General features: G+C 43.3%; 1 long non-coding RNA gene across 1 annotated transcript in view; it reads right to left on the bottom strand.

Annotated features, from left to right (window-relative positions):
• Positions 1-10,622: 10,622 nt before the first annotated feature.
• LOC115942714 (uncharacterized) overlaps positions 10,623-14,378 on the bottom strand; it is a 14,897-nt gene continuing 11,141 nt past the window's right edge. Inside the window, exon 3 of the long non-coding RNA XR_004077305.2 lies at positions 10,623-10,778. This is a non-coding gene — a long non-coding RNA (uncharacterized LOC115942714). The remainder of the gene's footprint in view (positions 10,779-14,378) is intronic.

Below are 14,378 nucleotides of genomic sequence, written 5' to 3'. Positions count from 1 at the left end.
TCTCTCTCTCAACCTCCCTGACATACCTCCCTCCCATCCCATCATGCATCATGGAGGAAAGGCCAGGTGAGGATGACTGTCTGTAAGCCAGGAAGAGAGTCCTCACCAGACACCAACCATGCTGGCACCCTGGTCTCAGACTTCCAGCCTCCAGAGCTGGGAGCTAAGACATTTCTGTTGTTTAAGCTGCCCAGTGTAGGGCATTTTGTTATGGCAGCCCAAGCAGACTAATATATCCACTCAGCTCATAGCTGCCTTTAAAAAAGGGGTGCCTTTCTTTCATGAGTTTCTCCCAGCGTTTGTTGAGTTAAAAAACTTAGCAGTGTATCAGAATCCATTCTCCTCTCTTCCTTAAGTATTAAAGCTTACAAGTTTTCCACCGGGCCCGTGGGGTATGCTCTTAAAGAAAGGGATGTGCTCCTCAATTTTTCTTCTCCCCTTCCCACTGGCTGGAGTGCAGACACACTGGTGGAAGCCAAAACAGTCACCCTAGACCACAAGATGGAAGTCACATGTTGATGATGACAAAGCAACAAAATCAAAGAAGCGCTGCTCCCCAATCTTGCAGGGCTATCGTAACTGCCCTGGACCGTTTATGCTCAGCCATTTAAGCCACTGTGGTTATTTTATTTTTTTTATTTAAGATTTTATTTATTTATTTGACACAGAGAAAGTGAGAGAGAGAGACAGAGAGCAAGCACAAGCAGGGGGAATGGCAGGCAGGGGAGAAGCAGGCTCCCTGCTGAGCAAGGAGCCCAATGCGGGACTCAATCCCAGGACTCCGGGATCATGATCTGAGCTGAAGGCAGCTGCTTAACTGACTGAGCCACCCAGGCGCCCCTCCCTGTGGGTATTTTGGCCCAAGTTTTAGCAGCCAAACCTGTGTCTAACTAAGCCATTTAGCCAGAAATCAATATGGGAGCCAAGGGCAACCCCCACAGACATGTGCTTATCAGGGTCTAATCTAAGCTGCTATAATAAAGACAACCCAAAACGCAGTGATTTAAATAAGGTAGAAGTTTGCATCTTTCTCAAATAAGACCGTCAGTGTAAGCAGGCAGGGCTAATGTGGCAAAGGTGGCCCTGGCCAGCAGGGCACAGCTGCTCATCAGTATCACTCAGGATCCCAGGCTCCTTCCATCTCGTGGCTCTGCCATGCCATTGAGAATTGTCCTTGTCTGCATGGTCAAAAGAAGTCTCCATCAAGTCTGCATTCCAGTCCCAAGGAAGTGGAATGAAAGAAAAAATAGAGGACAGGTAATGACATGGAAATTCACCCAACTCTTGCACTCATATTCTGTTGGCAAAAAGTTGGTTATATGAGAGGCTGGGAAATGTGGTTTCAAGTTTGCCTACCATGTGCACAGCCAGAACTCTAATACTATATAAGAGAATGGATTTTGGGAGACGACAGTGGGAAACTGCCCATGGAAAAGCTACATTGCATAGTGACAAATCAAGGTGAACAAAGTCACTGGAGTTGGGTCCCTGTTCTAGATCTCCATGACGCCCAGTCCAGTGTAGAAGGACCATGACCCCAGAGGCTCTGGGCCTGAAGACACCAGATCTTTATTGCTCTCTTTCGGCTCCCAAGTAGATTTTCAGTAGATCCCCATTTGGTGAAGATGACCTTGGCTAGTCTATTTTTGGCATCATTATAAAGCCTGGCAAATGCAACCTACGTTTTCACTCCAGATGGAAGGAAGGAGGTAAATAATGCTTAAAATGATAGCCCTTCTACTCCTGCCAGTGTCTTCCCTCTCATCAAAATTTCTTCTCATCAATTCAAGGCTTCTAATACATACTTCCAGAGGACCAATCCTTTTTCTTTTTTTTTAAGATTTTATTTATTCATTTGACAGAGAGGGAGAGCACAAGCAGGGGGAGTGGCAGGCAGAGGGAGAAGCAGACTCCCTGCTGAGCAGGAAGCCTGACATGGGGCTCAATCCCAGGACCTTGGGCTCATGACCTGAGCCAAAGGCAGATGCTTAACTGACTGAACCACCCAGGCTCCCCCAGGGGACCAATTCTAAAGAGAAGAAAGCAACACCCCATACTCTGCAACTCATCCCCTATTCACAGGTTAAAAAAAAAGAAATGATGACATAATGGCCTCTCAGAATGTCTTACTACTCCCATGGGGACCTCAGCTCCTTGAAAATTTCATATGAGGGGCACCTGGGTGGCTCCCAACTGTAACCTTGAGAAGCCTTTACATAAATCACCCTTAGAGACTTGGGAAAGGGTTATGTGCAGTCCCTAGGCTCCTCTAGGCCCCTGAGCCCCAGAGGCCAACTTGCAGGTCTAGACTCTGGGTCAGGACACTGAACCTCCTCTTCTCACCCATCCATTGTACAAACAATTCCTGAGAATTAAGAAAGACATCAAGGGCAGAGTGGTGACCTCCCAGGAAATAGAAGGCCTATCCTTGACCTCTTTTTTTTTTTTTAAAGATTTTATTTATTTGAGAGAGAGAGAAACAGCATGAGAGGGGAGAGGGTCAGAGGGAGAAGCAGGCTCCCCGCTGAGCCGAGAGCCCGATGTGGGACTCGATCCCAGGACTCCGGGACCATGACCTGAGCCGAAGGCAGTCGCTTAACCAACTGAGCCACCCAGGCGCCCTATCCTTGACCTCTTATAAGGAGCCATATATCCTTCATATGGAAACTCAGTCCCTGGAAATAGCCAAGCCCGGGATACACCAGTGTGTCTGTCTCTCCACAACACAGCTCCACCTCACCTCTGTCCATCCCATCCCTCCAAGGTCTCCCAGTCCTGGGTGGCCCGCGATGCATGTCATCCTCCCCTCCCCCACTTCTTGCCACCTATGGGGAGGCTGCCCTGTGTAGCCCAGGTGAGAGGGTAGTGACCATAACTCTGACTCATGTACTCAGGGGTCAGCTGGAGAAGGGCAAGGGGAGGGATGGCTTCAGTCCATACCTCCCTGGATCCTTCTCTCACCACCTCCATCCCCAGATCTGGACTGATTTTTGGTGGGAAGGGGGACCTAACTGTCCCTCATCTGCCCTTTCACTCAAAATGCGTCTCAGGGGTGCCTGGCTGGCTCATTTGGTAGAGCATGTGACTCTTGATCTCGGGGATGTGAGTTGGAGAGCCACGTTGGGTGTAGAGATTACTTTAAAAATTTTTTTTCTTAATTAAAAAAAATGCCTCTCTAATGTTTTCCTCCATATCCTGGGGAGTGTGTGTGTTGTGGGGGCAGCAGGGGAGAAGGGGGAATGATTAATCTCCTTTCCTCTTCTGGATCCTAGCTCCCTCCCACCAAAAGGGCAGTGCTGGGGTTTAAAGAAGGGCAGTCTCCTGCCCCTACCCCCTAATGTTCCAAGGGGCAGGGAGAGAACTTTCCAGTGTAGAAGAGACATACATTCATGCCTTGCTTTTCTACCAGACTCAAATGAAAGTCATACTCCAGCAGAACTCCTTATGTCCCCATGTCTGGCCCCAGCCCCAGTGAATTCAGGCTTTGACTGAAGACAGCCTGGAACCTCAGGTTTGGCTTGACAAATTTATTAGCTGTTTCACAACCTTACTTATCCTGTTTTGTCATCTGTCACACATGGAGCCAACAACAAAATCCACTCCCCTTAAGGCTACCTGTGAGAACTAAATTAAGACTATCAAAATGAAAAGTTCTTTTCCCTTATGGGTGTAGAAGGGTGGTGTACAAAGATATTCACTACAGCATTCATTGTTACCAAGAGCAAACGTCTGGAAATAACCCATGTCCATTAGCAGAGGAATAACGCTCAGCACCTTGTAGTTTGGACAGTGGGATGCTATGCAGCCTCTGAAAGCTTAAGGCTTATGTATGTATGAAGTGCAATGTCTCAAGATATTATTCATAAGATATACTTTTTAACTAAGCAAACATTCAAAACCATGTGTGTGGTCTGTTGTCATTTATGCAGAAAAGTGGGGGCAAAGAGGATATGGTTACATCTGCTCCTTGTATGTGTACAATTTCTCTGGAAAGGTATACAAAAAACTGGATGAGAGAGTTGTCTTTGGGGAGAACTAGGGGCTAGAAAATGGGGTGTGGGGCAAGGAGAGAGATGTACTCTTCTCAAAATCCCCTTTATTTCTCTTTGCACTCTTGTTGGGTACATGTGGTACATATTCAAACAGATGGAGGGAAACATAAGGAGTCAAAGGATAAAGCTCTGGAACCAGGCAGGAACACTCTTGCAGAGGATCTCTGGGGGACTCAGCACCTCTTCTGCATCCTCAGTGTTTATCCCCAGTAGAAGTCTCGTAAAAGCCTTTTATAGGAAAAAGTGGCTTGAATATCTGCCTAAATGTTCCAATACACCAAAAGAGTCACCCTGCTATACTACTAACAGGAGATCCTCATGCAGTCTCTCCACAGACTATTTAAGTTTTGTTTTGTAAAACTTCAAACATACGTAAAAGTAGAGAGAATAGTATAACAAACCTCCATGCACCCATCACCCAGCTTCAACAATCATCAATATATGGACAATACTGCTTCATCTCAGACCCACCCACTCCTTCTGGGATTATTTTTAAACAAATCCAAGACATTATGTTACATCTCACCTGTTAATATACATAAGTATGTATCTCTACAAGATAAATACTCCTTTTTGAGAACACAATGATAATACAATTATCCCACTTTTTAAAAAATCAGCAATATCAAATCTATTTTTTAAAAATTATTTTAGGGGCGCCTGGGTGGCTCTGTCGGTTGAGCGTCTGCCTTCGGCTTGGGTCATGATCCTGGGGTCCTGGGTTCGAGCCCCGCATCAGGCTCCCTGCTTAACGACTAAGCCACCCAGGTGCCCTGAGAGCAGTCTTTTTATGATATTGAAGTTAAGCTGGTATAAATTCAAATTAGTGTTATAACTTTAAGATATTAAAAGTAATCCCTGGGGCGCCTGGGTGGCTCAGTCGTTAAGCGTCTGCCTTCGGCTCAGGTCATGATCCCGGGGTCCTGGGATCGAGCCCCACATCGGGCTCCCTGCTCAGCAGGAAGCCTGCTTCTCCCTCTTCTACTCCCCCTGCTTGTGTTCACTCTCTCGCTGTCTCTCTCTCTCTCTGTCAAATAAATAAATAAAATCTTAAAAAATAAAATAAAATAAAAGTAATCCCCATGGTAACCACAAAGAAAATAATTATAGAATCTACACAAAAGGAAATGAGAAAGGAATTTAAAATGTTTCACTACCAAAAAGTCAGCTAAACACAAAAGAACACAGTAATGCAAGAAATGAAGGACAAATAAAGTTATAAGGCATTATAGAAAAGAAAGAGCAAAATGATAGGAGTAAGTCCCCCTTAATCAGTAATTACTTTAAATGTAAATGGATTAAACTCTCCAATCAAAATACAGAGATAGGCAAGACTGGATTAAAAAAATACAGTATCTAACTATATGCTGTCTATAAGAGTTTCACTTGAGATCCAAAGACCTCAAATAGATTGAAAGTGAAAAGATGGAAAAGGATACTCCATGCAAACGGTAGCTAAAAGAAAGCAGGGGTAGGTATACCAGTATCAGACAAAATAGACTTTAAATTTAAAAAGTTTTCAAGAGACAAAGAGGGACATTATATATTAGTACAAGGTTCAAGGCAGCAAGGACATAGAACAATTACAACATTTTCACACCTAATTACAGACCATCAAAATATATGAAGCCAAAAGGGTCAGAATTGAAGGGAGAAATAGACAGGTCTTACAATCATAGTTGGAGATGTCAATACCCCACTCTTAACAATAAACAGAACAACCAGGGGCACCTGGGTGGCTCAGTCAGTTGAGCGTTCCAACTCTTGATCTCAGCTCAGGTCTTGATCTCAGGGTCATGAGTTTGAGCCCCACATTGGGCTCCACACTGGGCATAGAGCCTACTTAAAAAAACAAACAAAACAATGAACAGAGCAACTAGACAAAAAGTAAGTGAGGACACAGAGGACGTAAACAACACAATAAGCCAACTAGATCCAACAGACGTGTACAGAACACTACCCGACAGCAACAGCACACACATCCTTCTCCTGGGCACATGGCACATTTTCCAGGATATACTGGGTGTTAGGCCATAAATTATGTCTCAATAGATTTCAAAGATAGATATCATATACAGTATCTTCTCCAATCACAACAGGATGAAGTTAGAAACCAACAACAAAAGTAAAACTGGAAAATTCATAAATTTGTGGAAATTAAACAACACACTTTTAAACAATCAATGGATCAAAGAAGAAATCACAAGGAAAATTAGCAAATACTTAAAGACAGATGAAAATGAAGACACAACATACCAAAACTTATGGGATGCAGCAAAAGCAGTATTAAGAGGGAAATGTATAACTATAAACACTTACATTAAAAAACAAGAAAGTTCTCTAATCAATAACCTACCTTTACAACTTAAGTAACTAGAAAAAGAACAAACTAAACCTAAAACTAGCAGAAGGAAGGAAGTAATAAAGGTCAGGGCAGAGATAAACAAAATAGAAATTAGAAAAACAGTAAAGAAAATCAATGAAACCAAAAGTTGTTTCTTTGAAGTGATCAACAAAATTGACAACCTTTTAGTTAGCTGGACTAAGAAAAAAGAGAAGACACAAATTACTAGAATCAGAAATGAAACTGGAGACATTATTCCAGAAATAAAAAGGATTGTAAGTGAGGGGCGCCTGGGTGGCTCAGTCGGTTAAGCGTCTGCCTTTGGCTCGGGTAGTGATCTCGGGGTCCTGGGATTGAGTCCTGCATCGGGCTCCCTGCTTGGCAGGGAGTCTTTTTCTCCCTCTCCCCCTGCTCTTCTCTCTCTCTGTCAAATAAATAAAAATCTTAAAAAAAAAAAAAAAAAAAAGGATTGTAAGTGAGTATTGTGAGCAATTGTATGCCAGCAAATTGGAAAACCTAGATGAAATGGTCAAATCTATTTTTAATAACATGTAACACTCCACCTTTGACACACCCACTGGCATTATCTTTTTTTAATTGAGATATAACACACATATAGTGCATAAATCTTAAGTGTACAACTCACTGACTTTTTTTAAAGAATTTATTTTTGGGGCGCCTGGGTGGCTCAGTCGGTTAAGCATCTGCCTTCAGCTCAGGTCGTGATCTCAGGGTCCTGGGATCGAGCCCCGTGTCGAGCCCCAAGTTGGGCTCCCTGCTCAGTAGGAAGTCTGCTTCTCCCTCTCTCTCCCTGACAAATAAATGGATAGAATCTTAAAAAAAAAAAAAAAAAGTTAAAATATAAAAAACTTTAACCCCCTTTGATCATTAAACGACTAAGATCAAACAAGCAAATAAAAAGACTAGACAAGACACAAAGACCCTGCCACACAATAGGCTCTGTCAAAAATATCAAATGAATAAAAAAGCTCAAGGAACATAAGTATCAAATCATCTTGCAAGTTACACCTACCATTGAAATTAATAAATGAGCCCTTTATACATTAGACTTTCATGAGTGTTATTGGCATGAGTCAGTCCTTTGGAGCCCAGTCATATCTGCATTTTTAAAATCCCATTTCTGAGATAGACCTTTTTGAAAAATGACCAGATGAAGGTAAAGCCACCCCGTCAGAGCCACCCATTATGCTTGCTGTGATGACATGCTACCATCTTTCTGTAAGTTATCAGAAAACCTACTTCATAAGGCTGCTGTACTAAAAAGAGTAAGGTACATAAATTAGCACCTAGCACAGCAACTGACAGAAAGCAGTAATTTAAGAAACCTTAGGTCCCCTGTAGCAGCCACTTTCTGTGCCCTGTATCTTCTCTGCCCCTCTGATTTCAGCTATGGCTGAAGGGGACAGTTCTTTGGAGCTCAGACTCACCTTGTGCTAAATCATCCCAACCTGGGCCTTTTCTGGAGCCTCGGTACTGTCCCTTTCCCACTCTCCTCTCCCAAAATCCATTGCTCTTCTTCCATGGGTTTTCCCCAGCCAACACGCCAGCCAAACCTGGACTGTCACAGGAACATGGAGAATTACAGTCCATTGATTTACTGGTCTCTGCCCATTCCTGGAGCAAACCGCTCAAGGGCAGGAACCCTGTGCCGCGCTTGGGATCCGCGGTGTCCAGTGGAAGAGAGAGATGAAAGCAGGTAGGCACTGCACCAAGCTGTGGTAGTCATGGAGGCCGTTCGCCAGTTTTCCTATTTTCTGCCTTCTTCCGGACACATGGTGGGACTGAATTTCTCAGCATTCTTGAAGTTAGGCATTGCCACATGGCTAAAGAGACTGGGCAGGAGAGTCTGCCCTACTCAGGAGCCAGGTTGGTGGCTTCTGGGGCAATTAGTTATATGGCATTTGAGGCAGGGAAGTGATATGATTTCATCAGCATTTCAAAAATATTATTCTGGAAACTATGGAAGGTGAATTGGAAGACCAGTTAGGAGACATTTCTAATCCCTGTAAGAGACCAGGGGTTGGCTACACAGAAGCAGAGCAGTGGGGAAGGAGAGCCAGGACAAGTGTTGAGGGGTAGACCTCGGAGGCCCCTCTGTGCTCTCTGCTGGGCTCTCACCACAGCCAGGCTGCCCCCATCTCAGCGCTTACCCCAGCATACTCTGGCTGCGTAGTTATTAACTGTAGTCTTCTTGAGGGTAGGAAATGTTTTTTTCTTTCATTTTTTTGTTTTTGTTTTTACAAATTAACGTTTTATTATTTAATTTAAAAGACAGTGAAATATTAGAGAGGTTTTAGCTTCCTGGGAAACCAACAAGAAAAGTAAAATGTGTCCAATAAATAGGTATGGGTTTTTAGCTTTTAAAGAGATAGGTTTCTTTTTCAAGAGTTATATTTGGGGGCACCTGGGTGGCTCAGTCGTTAAGCGTCTGCCTTCAGCTCAGGTCATGATCTCAGGGTCCTGGGATCGAGCCCCACATCGGGCTCCCTGCTCCGCAGGAGGCCTGCTTCTCCCTCTCCCACTCCCCCTGCTTGTGTTCCCTCTCTCGCTGTGTTTCTCTCTGTCAGATAAGTAAATAAAATCTTTAAAAAAAAAAAAAAAGAGTTATATTTGACAGGACAATTTTCTGTATTAAAATGATTGTTCCGGGGCGCCTGGGTGGCTCAGTTGGTTAAGCGACTGCCTTCGGCTCAGGTCATGATCCTGGAGTCCTGGGATCGAGTCCCGCATCAGGCTCCCTGCTCGGCAGGGAGTCTGCTTCTCCCTCTGACCCTCCCAACCCTCCCCCCTCTCATGTGCTCTCTCTCTCAGTCTCTCTCTCTCAAATAAATAAATAAAATCTTTATAAATAAATAAATAAATAAATAAATAAATAAATAGAATGATTGTTCTGGGGCGCCTGGGTGGCTTAGTCAGTTAAGCGTCTGACTCTTGGTTTCAGCTCAGGTCATGATCTCAGGGTTGTCGGATTGAGCCCCACGTCAGGCTCTGTGCTCAAGGCAGAGTCTGCTTCAGGTTCTCTCTCCCTCTCCCTCTCACCTGCACTCTCTCTCTCTCAAATAAATAAATCTTTAAAAAAAAACCCTGAAACTCTATACCCATTAAACACTAACTCCTTGTTCCCCACTCCCCCAGCCCTGGGAAACACCATTCTGCTTTCTGTCTCCATGATTTTGACTGCTCTAAGTATCTCATATAAAAGGAATCATACAGTATTTGTCCTTTTGCATCTGGCTTATTTCCCTTAGCACAAGGTCCTCAAGTTTCATCCATGTTGTAGCATGTGTCAGAATTTCCATCCTTTTTAAGGCTGAGTAATATTCTATTGTACGTGCATCCACATTTTGCTCATCCATTCATCTGTTGATGGGCATTTGGATTGTTTTCATGTTTTAGCTACTGTGAGTAATGTTGCTGTGAATATGGGTGTACAAATATCTCTTTGAGACCCTGCTTTCAATTCTTTTGGATGTATACCCAGAAGTGGAGTTTCTGAATCACATGGTAATTCTATTTTTAATTTTTTGGGGAACACCATGGTGTTTTCAGTACCATTTGGTATTCCCATCAACAAGGGTTTCAGTTTCTTCACACCCTCAGCAAATGGGTCTTACTCTCCTTTGAACTACCTGCACTTTCAGCATTGGCACACTGTAGGAACTCATATATTTATTAAATGGATGGGTAAGGGATTTGGTGGCTAAGTATATATGAGGGATGAAGGGCAAAGAGAAGTCCGTATCGAATCCCAAGTTTTTAGCTTGGGTGATGGGATGGATGGTGGCACCTATATGGAGAAACAGGTTTGGGGAGAAAGAGAACAGATTCTATCCAGGACATATTGTGTTTTAAGTACCTTTATAACATTCAGGAGAAGATGGATATTCTAGACCCGAAATGGGAGGCAGGTCTGGTGGGAGACAGAAACATGGTAATCTATATCACTCATGGTTCTCCAGAAAAGCAGAAACATAAATACAAAGAGATTGGGGTGCCTCGGTGGCTCAGTTGGCTAAGCATCTGCCTTCGGCACGGGTCATGATCCCAGGGTCCTGGGATCGAGCCCTGCATCGGGCTCCCTGCTCAGCGGGAAGTCTGCTTCTCCCTCTCCCCTTCCCCACTCCACCCCCGCCATGCTCACTCTCTCTCACTCTCACTCTTGCTCCCTCTCAAATAAATAAAAATAAAATCTTTAAAAATAAATACATACAAAGAGATTTATTTTAAGGAATTGGCTCATGCAATTATGGGGGCTGCCAAGTCCAAAATCCATAGGGCAGGCCAGCAGGCTGGAAACTCAGGGAAGAGTTGATGTTGTGGTCTTGAGTTCGAGTATGTAGAGCAGGCTGGCAGGCTGGAAACTGAAGCAAGATTTCTATGTGATAGTCTTGAGTTTCTCTGGGAAACTTCAATTTTTGCTCCTGGAGCCTTCAACTGATTGGATGAGGCCCACCCACATTATCAACGAAAACCTCCTTTACTTAGAGTCAGCTGAGTGTAGATGTTAATCATATCCACAAAACACCTTCACAGAAACATCCAGAGTAGTGTTTGACTAAAGGACTGGGTACTACAGCCAACCCAAGTTGACACATAAAACTAACCATCACAGAGTCTCCCAGGTGGTAATCCACCTCTTAAGTGCACAAGCTATGGCCCAGGAAGAGCAAGGAGAATAAAAGCCAAGGACACCAACAGTTAAAAGGTGGACAAAGGAAGAGAGCAAGGGGTTGCAGAGGAGCCTGAGGTTGTAGAAGAAAGGGAAGCCGGAAGAAAGAGGTGTCACAGAAACCAGGGGAAGGCGGTGTACCAGACAAGCATGGTCAAATGCGCCCCCGGCTGCAGAAGGCTCAAGCGAGGCGAGCGCTGGGAGTCAGGAAGGCTGGGGTGACCTCACAAGCGGCGGCGAGGCCACTGCTGGGGAGTGTAAATTGGTACAACTACTTCAGAAGATACTTCAGCATCAGGCAGGAGAGTGGAACATGTGAAGATCCCATCGCCCAGCAGTTCCACTGGTAGGAATACAGCAGTACCCCCCTTTTCCGCGGCAGCATCCCCCCTTATCCGCGGCAGAAACCCCTTTCCGCAGCAGCATCTCCCCTTATCCACAGCAGCCCCCCCTTATCTGCAGCAGTAACCCCCTTATCTGAGGCAGCACCACCCCCCTTATCCCTAGTTTCACTTTCCACAGCTGCTGTTACCCGCAGTCAACCTCGGTCTGAAAGTAGATGATCCTACTTCCGACAGATCAAGTGGATCAAGTCAACAGGAGCCTAATGCCAGTCATTCATCTCACTTTATCTCTCACGCAGGCGCTTTATCATCCAATGTCCTCACAAGAAGAGTGAGTACAGTTCAATAAGACATTTGAGAGAGAGACTGCATTCATATCACTTTCATTACAGTATATTGTTATAATTGTTCTGTTGTATTATGTTACTCTTGTTAATCTTACTGTTTATAAATTCAACTTTATAAATTTATAAATTATAAATTCAAATTTATAAATTTATAAATTATAAATTCAAATTTATAAATTCAACTTTATCATAGGTATGTATGTGTTGAAAAAATAGTTATCTATGGGGCTCGGGACCTCTGTAGTGTCAGACATCCACTGAAGATCTCGGAACGTATCCCCCACGGATAAGGGGGGCCTACTGTGTACCGATGCTTGCTACTCAAAGCGTGGTCCACAGACCAGCAGTGTGGGCGTCACTGGGAGCTTGTAGAAATGCAGAACCTCAGGCGCCATCCAGACCTTCAGACTCAGAATCTGCATTTGAACAAATCCCCAGATGATTCACATGCACAACAAAGTGTGAGAAGCATTTCATCTTTAAACTTTGTTGCTCGTGTTTAAAAAAGTTTGTAAACTATGTAGGTAGATACATATGTAGGTACATGCACATTTTTATGCTACTATCTAAAATTTTCCTGAAATGTTTAAGTCATTGCAAGAAGATGCAATTTCCAGTGTGTTGTAAATACTGACCCTTTACCCTCTCTGATTCATTAAAAAGCCCTTGACCACTCTCTTCTGTAACAATCAGAAATTTCACATGTGCCATTTCTTCTGAATTCATATTTCTCTTTTGACCTACCAAAACATTATCTTACTAAATATGGCTTATGTTTGAAAGTCTTCTATTCTCTGCAATGAAAATATGTATATAGATAAAAATGGATTTTTAGGGGTGCCTGGCTGGCTCAGTGGGAAAAGCATACAAGTCTTGATCTCAAGGCTTGGGTTTGAGCCCCATATTGGGTGTAGAGCTTACTTAAAATAAATAAAATTTCTTTAAAAATTTGAATTTTTAGGAGCACCCAGGTGGCTCAGTCGGTTAAGCATCAGATTCTTGATCTCAGCTTAGGTCTTGATCTCAGGGTCATGAGTTTGAGCCCCATGTTGGGCTCCACGCTGGGCATGGAGCCTACTTAAAAAAAAAAAAAAGGAAAATTTAAAATTTCCTGTGGCCTTACAGCTCTAAGTTTCAAACTTTTCCTTCTGGATTAAGTAATTATTATGATTATCATTAAAAATTAATTTGTCAAAACAACATGAATATTTGATAAACTTTGCTAACTAATGATTAAGCATAAAAAATAAAATTAGAGGGGTACCTGGGTGGCTCAGTTGGTTAAACGTCCAACTCTTGATTTCAGCTCTTGATTTCAGGGTCCTGGGATGGAGCCCTGGGTAGGGCTCCGCACTCAGCGGGGATTCTGCTTGAGATTCTCTTGCTCTCCTTCTCCCTCTGCCCCCCAACCCACCACTGACACACACTCTCTCTTTCTAAAGTAAATAAATAAATCTTTAAATAAATAAATAAATAAAATTAGATTAGAAGTGCAATTCTAGGGGCACCTGGCTGGCTCAGTCAGTAAAGCATGCAACTCTTGATCTTGGGGTCATGATTTGCCCCACATTGGGTGTAGAGCTTACTCTAATTAATTAATTAATTAATTTAAAAAATAAGTTAGTAATACATAATATTTTTTTAAAAAAGAAGTACAATTCTAAATAAGATGGTTGGGCCACTTTCTTTTCAATTAGTTCATGTATTTATGAACTATACGAATGAACATTACTTATTGCTAGAATTAGACAGGATTCAGCATGAATTCTATTCCTAGTTTTCTTTTTTTTTGAGATTTTATTTATTTATTGTCAGAGAGAGAGAGCACAAGCAAGGGGAGTGGCAGGCAAAGGGAGAAGCAGGCTCCCCGCCAAGCAAGGAACCTGACACGGGACCTGATCCCAGGACGCTGGGATCATGACCCAAGCCAAAGGCAGATGCCCAACCGAATGAGCCACCCAGGCGTCCCCCTAGTTTTCATTTTTATAGATTTAAGAACTGAAAATTTTGTTCCCATAAATATGTAGATGTAAATGGAAGGAGTTTTGTCATAGCAATGTCACTAAGTTCTTTGAAATCATACGAAGTTATATACCAAAACACAGTGACTTATCATCAAAAATCAATCAGCTGGTCTCTTCAACAAATGGTGCTAGAAAACTGGATATCCACATGCAAAAGAACGACGTCGAACCCCTATCTCATATTGTATACAAAAATTAACTCAAAATGGTTCAACAACCTAAATACAAGAGTTTAAGAACGGTTAGAAGTTCACAACCTTGGATTTGGTGATTTTTTTTTTTAAGATTTTATTTATTGGGGCGCCTGGGTGGCTCAGTCGTTAAGCGTCTGCCTTCAGCTCAGGTCATGATCCCAGGGTCCTGGGATTGAGCCCCGCATCGGGCTCCCTGCTCAGCGGGGAGCCTGCTTCTCCCTCTCCCACCCTCTCTGCTTGTGTTCCTTCTCTCACTGTGTCTCTCTCTGTCAAATAAATAAATAAAAATCTTTAAAAAAAAAAAAAAAATGAGAGACAGAGAGCATGAGAGGAAGGAGGGTCAGAGGAAGAAGCAGACTCCCCGCCAAGCAGGGAGCCCGATG

The sequence above is a fragment of the Leptonychotes weddellii genome, chromosome 8, assembly GCF_054177405.1.
Source record: "Leptonychotes weddellii isolate Sample4059 chromosome 8, ASM5417740v2, whole genome shotgun sequence".
NCBI classification, from domain to species: Eukaryota; Metazoa; Chordata; class Mammalia; order Carnivora; family Phocidae; genus Leptonychotes; species Leptonychotes weddellii.
Note: the sequence above shows the minus strand (reverse complement) of the source record. Positions and strands in the feature narration are given on the sequence as shown.